This window comes from Choloepus didactylus, chromosome 12, assembly GCF_015220235.1.
Source record: "Choloepus didactylus isolate mChoDid1 chromosome 12, mChoDid1.pri, whole genome shotgun sequence".
NCBI lineage: Eukaryota > Metazoa > Chordata > Mammalia > Pilosa > Megalonychidae > Choloepus > Choloepus didactylus.
Window position 1 is genome coordinate 58,147,117 of NC_051318.1, and position 6,347 is coordinate 58,153,463.

Below are 6,347 nucleotides of genomic sequence, written 5' to 3' on the forward strand. Positions count from 1 at the left end.
AGGTAAATCGAGAGTTAATATATCATGCTTTTTACTCTGGGCGTGCTTGCAAATGGTCCATAATACATGTTCAGAAAATTCTGCTCAAAAGGACATCTCTTGAAAGGCAATGGGATTCCAATAGAGAGAATCTGTTTGGCAGGGACCACCCAGCAAACCTGGGACTGGAGGGGACAACTTTGGGAGAGGTACCCAGTGCTAGGGAATCTCTACATAACATGTGAAAGTTTGTCAAAAAGTCCCCTTTAAACCCTTCGTAAGCCCAGACTTTGGGAAGTCATCCTTGGCAGTACCAGTCAAGTAACCACAATCCTATCCCCATTCATTTCTCCTTCCTCCAATTCAAAACCAGGGGCTGGCAAATAGGGGAGGAGTTAAGCAAGAGGAGAGAAGAGCTGGGGGAGGAGGAAGTAAGACAGAGAAGCAGTCAGCCCCAGATAAGGAAAAGTGGATATGTTAGATGGGGAAAGGGAGGAGAATGACCCTTCTATCACTTTTGGTGGGCAGCATGCAATAAAGTCTCTTGCTGAGGAGGGGAAATGGTTTTAACTCTAAATCAAGACCAAATTTTGATTAATACATGGGACTGGACAATTTTAATTACTGAATTGACATTGGGTTTGTGACTTAAAGTATTTACAGGTTTTATAATATATGGGAATGACCAGCAAAGTTATGGCTTTTGCATGAATTTTGATTCAGAGCCAGGAGAAAAACTACCCTCTTTGAGTCTACAGAGCAGTCTCAAAGAGGTAGATTGAAAAGAAAAAAGACAAAAGAAGATACTCTGGGTTTAAATTCCAAGCATCTGCTTGTTCAGTCTGGTTTATGGGTGTTTTCCATCATTTTGACCCCTAGAAACTCTATGGGTGATCAAGGAAAGTATTGTTCGCCCCACTTTACCAGTAATAAAAATTAAAATGCAAAGAAGTTGAGTGATTTGCCAGGTTCACAGTGTTACTAAGTGACTGAAGCATAACTAGAATTTGGGTCTGTAGTTACTTTCCTGGTCCAGGGTTCTTACACTATAACTTCTGAATCCAGGCCAGTCCTGGAGATTTGGAGAAATTCAGAGGAATGGGCTAAAAGAGTTAGAGATCCTCCCGGGGTAATGGAGGAGGGTTGGGGGTTACTTTGTGGGGTCTACACTAGCACTGGAACGTGCTCCCTCCTGGTCCCAGGAGCTCTTCACCCCTCCAGGGATCTCAGAGACTAAGAGCTGATTCATGTTTAGAGAAAACTTTTGGTGCCAAGAAGCAGAAGACTTTCTTACCCAGGTCTAAACATCAGAAGAGGCCCTGGGGTTTGCTCCTGATGGCCCAGGTCAGTCGATCAATCAGTTGCTCATCAAGCATTAATTGAACACCTAGTGTATCCAGTACTCTGCTGGGCTCTAAAATGTGCCTGTGGGTGCTCCTCACCATCCAGTGATACTGGAGACTATAGAGAACTCATTTCTCAAGGTGGAGATGTGGAAATTAATTAGACAATTCACCTGCAGATAATTGTTGGGTAAATTAATAAGCCCCTACAATTTACCATCCCTGTGCTGGGCACTGGACATACAATGATTAGAAAAAGAAGGAAGAAAAAAAAGACCAAAAAAAAAAGAAAGAAAAGAAATGGAAAGAAAGGGAAAAAATTCAGTGTTTGGTCTCATGGGACTTGTAGTATAGGAGGGGAAACAGTAATGAAAGAATCAGATGTGCTAAGTGCTAAGAAGTTGAGGTACACGGTTCTATAAGAATCCAATACATGGACTTATACCCTCCTTAGCAGAGTCAGAGAAACCTGAAAGAATTTAGCTTTCCTTCAACAGAGATTAACTCAGTACCTTCTGATGGGGTCAGGGAGGGGCAGTGGTGGGTGGTTTGTCGAGATGCCTCTCCAGAAATGCTATCTTTCTTTTCTGAGAAAAACAGACTATTAATATAAATAGAATTAAAATGGAATTAATTTCCATGGGGAAAGCATCTTACTTTCACTGATCTGGGAAACATGAAAAACCTGAATTTACTACTTTTGTAACTTCTGTGATTTTAATTTCTGTGGGATAAGCTCTTTGGTATCCTCGAGGCTTTGAGGGAGAAGGAATGAGGTCTTGAACTTAATTTTTTTTTTAATGAACTTGCTGACAAAAAGAAAGTTCAGCAGGGCTTAGGAGCAGACTCCCCTTCCTGAGGCAGATGAGGGGTGGCAGGGAGGACAGAATGATTATGAGTCAGGCAGCAAATGTCCCCCATCACAGCCTCATGGTGGGGTGACACTAACAGGGAGGGAGTGTTAGGGTGGTAAAGAAAAGTGAAAGAGGGTAGCAAGTCTTAGGGAAAATGGCAGAGCACGAGACCAGGATGTTGATAGACCTGTTGGTGACCCACAGATAAATCTCCTGAGTATGGAGGTCTTTATGCCCCCTCCCCTATTTATTCCACACCCTGCACAGTGTTTGCACAAAGCTGGTCTGCAATGCACGATTAGTGAATGAATGATGGCACCTGATACTATTTTAAATGGCTTGAAAGTCAATGACCCATATGAAGTAAAATTATAAATAGAAAGTGAGGACCTCGGAAAGAATGGAGAAAGGAGCAGAGTTGCCAATATGGTGGTTGTAAATCAGTGTGCATCCAGTCTGGCCCTTAGCTTCCTGGCTGGCTGCACATTGGCAAACCTTGATATTTGGTTTAACGCTCAGGTGAATTGGTGAGCCTCTGCCCTTCTTTCTCAGTAATATACATGCATGATTCTGGAGACCTTGAAAACCCAGCCTGGTCACCTGAGTGGGGAGAGTGGGCTGATGGGTCGGGAAGCTGCTACCAGAACCCTGATCTTAGACAGGGGCACTGCTTGGGGCTGCTGCCCAGGACACATGGCAACACCCAACTCTTCTCCTGAGCTCCAGGTAGTGGAGAAGAGGGAGGAAGATGATTGAAGAGGGGGGTGAGAGCACCCTGTTTCTGTTTCAGCTCTGGAAGCAGGAATGCTGACTTAGCTCCACCACTTTCACTGTATTTTTAATTACTAGTAGCTGTCACACAGTGAAGTGTCCTACGTACACCAATGACTTTCGACAATCTTTGAGAATATTCATAATTGTACCGCAGCCTCATACAGAGTGCATTAATCAAATAAAAAAATTCCTTTGCAATAAATCAAAATGTAAGTTGCAGAAATAATGTAATGGTGTGAAAAAAGAGGGGAAACACTTAAGCTAGTTCAAAAGTTTGTAACAAATGTCAGAGCCCATCAATTGCTTTTTCTTTTAAGTTACGGTAATTTTGAAAATCATCCATAATGCTTAGAAAGTGTCTGGCATATTTAGATGCTCAACAAATATTTGTAGAATGAATGAATGAATTTTTCAGCCCTGCCAATACTCATTCTGTGACCTTACACAAATTAATAATTATGACTACTTACTTGGACTCATGGAAATGAATCCCTTTCTTTGAACCTAGTTTTAGGGCCAGATATGGCTTGCTCTTTAGGATTGGGTAAGATATGTTGCTGTTCCAGAAGGTGCTTGATTTCTATGTTCTTTACTTGCTTTTTGTTTGTTTGTTTGTTTGATAGACTGGCTTAAAATTATTCTGTGTCAAACTAGCAAGTTTAAATCCATAATATCCAAAAAGTTACTTGAATGCATACGTCTAGACCATTAAACTAACTGGGAAACAGACTCCTAGTCTCGACCTAAGAGCTAGGTGGATGGATATACCCTTTAGGTGAATGCCAGGTTATTTGGCCACCTTGCTCTGATTCTGTGAGAGTGGAGGTAAGTTCTGGGGAGGTTGGAGGACTCAGGTAGAGTGCTGGTAGGGACACAGGAACATGTCCCACAACTTGCCTCCTTAGCTATGTCCCAAAGGGACCCTCCAAGTAAGTCAGGAATTTTGAATTCATTATGGTGATGTAAACCCACTATATCCTATTTTACTTACTGAGTACAACTGAAAACTCTGGACAAAATACAAAAAAAAAACCCCAAAAAACAAAAAACAAACAACAACAAAAAACTACTGAAGACTCTGAAAAGTAAACAAAAGCAGGCAAATTGTGAAGGACCATTAAAACTTGGAGAAGCATCCCATAGAGGGGAAGTGGGCAGTGAGTTATTCCTGGTTTTCTTTTTCTCTCATGCCTTTACCCTGAGGTTGGACACTGGTTGTGGAGCTACTTGGCAAGTGGCTAACTCTCTGGTAAAAATTCTGTCTTTGAGGCCAGTAAAACCAGGAAAAGGAGCCTCTGTGGGCCAGAGAGTATGGGAGAAATCCTGAAGAGGATAGATGCCCACTTCTGTGTATAAATCACACAAGTTTCAAGCTAACCTCCAAGCTATCCATGTGCTGTTCAGACCCACATCAGCATAGCAAAGGCTTACAGAATTAAACTGAAATTTGCAGCTCAGCACAAAGAAAGTGAGGCAGAATTGTTAATCTGAACATAAATGGCTTGATTGCCTGCCAAAACAAAAATATCAACACTCTCCAGAGGATTATAACAGAACCAAGAGTCTACACAATATAACATTCATAAGATCCAGCATGCAATCCAGAATTACTCAAACACACACACACAAAAAAAATATAAAAAATAAAAAAAAAATAAGGAAAATGTAAACAATTTTCAAAGGAAAGGACAATCAATACAGATGTCATCCCCAAGATAATTCAGATGTTGAACTGTTAGACAGACTTTAAAGCAGCTATTATGACTATGACCCATGAAATAAAAGAAAATACACACTTCAGCAGATAAAGAGAAACTACAAAAGAGAATGAAATAGAACTTTTAGAACTGAAAATTCAGTCTCTGAAATAGGTATCTCTGTGAGTGGATTCAATAGCAGAAAAGAGATAACAGAGGAAAGAGTCTGTGAACTTGAATATTTATCAATAGCAATTATCCAATCTGAAGAACAGAGAGCAAAACAAATTGAAAAATAAATAGAAGAGAAATCAGGCACTTGAGGGACTATATAAAGAGGTGTAGATGTGTAACTGGAGTCTCAAGAGGAGAGGAGAAAGAGATTGGGGCAGAAAAAATATTTGAAGAAATAACAGCCAAATCTAAATTTAATGAAAGACATATATTTACAAGATCAAGCTCAGTGAAGAGTAAGCAGGATAAATGCAAAGGAAATCATGCTCAGGTACATCATAATTGAACTAACTGCTGAAAATAGAGAAAATGTCCTAAAAGCAGGTAGAGAAAACAACACATTACACACAGGTGGACAATGGTTTGAATGACTATGCGTTTTTCATTAGAATCTATGGAGGCCAGAAGATAAAGGAACAACATATTTAAAGGGCTGAAAGAAAAGAACTATTAATCCAGAATTCAAATCCTGGGAAAATAGCTTTCAGAATTCAAGGTAAAATAAAGACATATTTGGATGAAGAAAACTAAGAAACTTTGTCTGCAGCACTACTGCTGTATAAGAAATGCTAAAAGAGGTTATTCAAGATGAAGGGAAATGACAATAAAGGGAAAATTGGACCTGTAGGAATGAGAGATGATTGACAGGATGGTAAATTACTGGATAATTATGAAAGACTACTCTTTTTCTTCTTAAAGCAAAAATTATAACATTGTCAGGTGGTGTTTTTCAAGGTATGTAGATGTGGTACATATGACAACTATAACATAAATTTTAGTTTTGGGAAGGAAACGGACTATGTGATTTCAAAGCTTCTCCGTTTTTCATGAAGTGGTTCAGTATCAACTCTGTGTAGACTGTGGAAGGTTAGGTATGTATATTTTAATTCCTAGGAACCCCTGTCCCAAATAATACAAAGAGATAGAGTGAAAACCAATAGATACGTTTAAATGGAATACTGTCTTAGTGAGGATTCTCTAGGGAAACAGAGCCAACAGAAGACATCTGTAAATATTATGAGATTTTTTAAAAACTGTCTTTCGACTGTGGGGATGCGCAAGTTCAAATTCTGTAGGATGGGCTGCAAGCTGGGAACTCTGATGAAAGTTTTCTGTGAATTCCCCAGGAGAAGCTTGCTGGCTAAGTAGAGATGGAAATTCTCTCTTCTGACATCATCACTTCTTCTTTTGAAGCCTTCAACTGATTGGATGAGACGTCTCTCAGTATTACAGGCAATCTACTCAGTTTATTGTAGATGTAATCATCCATAGATGCAATCAACCTACTGATGATTTAAGTCCATAAAATGTCCTCACAGTAACAATTAGGTCAGTGCTTTCTTGACCAGATAACTGGGCACCATCACCTGGCTAAGCTGACACATGAACCTAGCCATCACGAATGCTAAAAAATATTCAATCATCAAAAAGAAGGAATGAAAGGAGGAACAGAGAAGCAAAATACA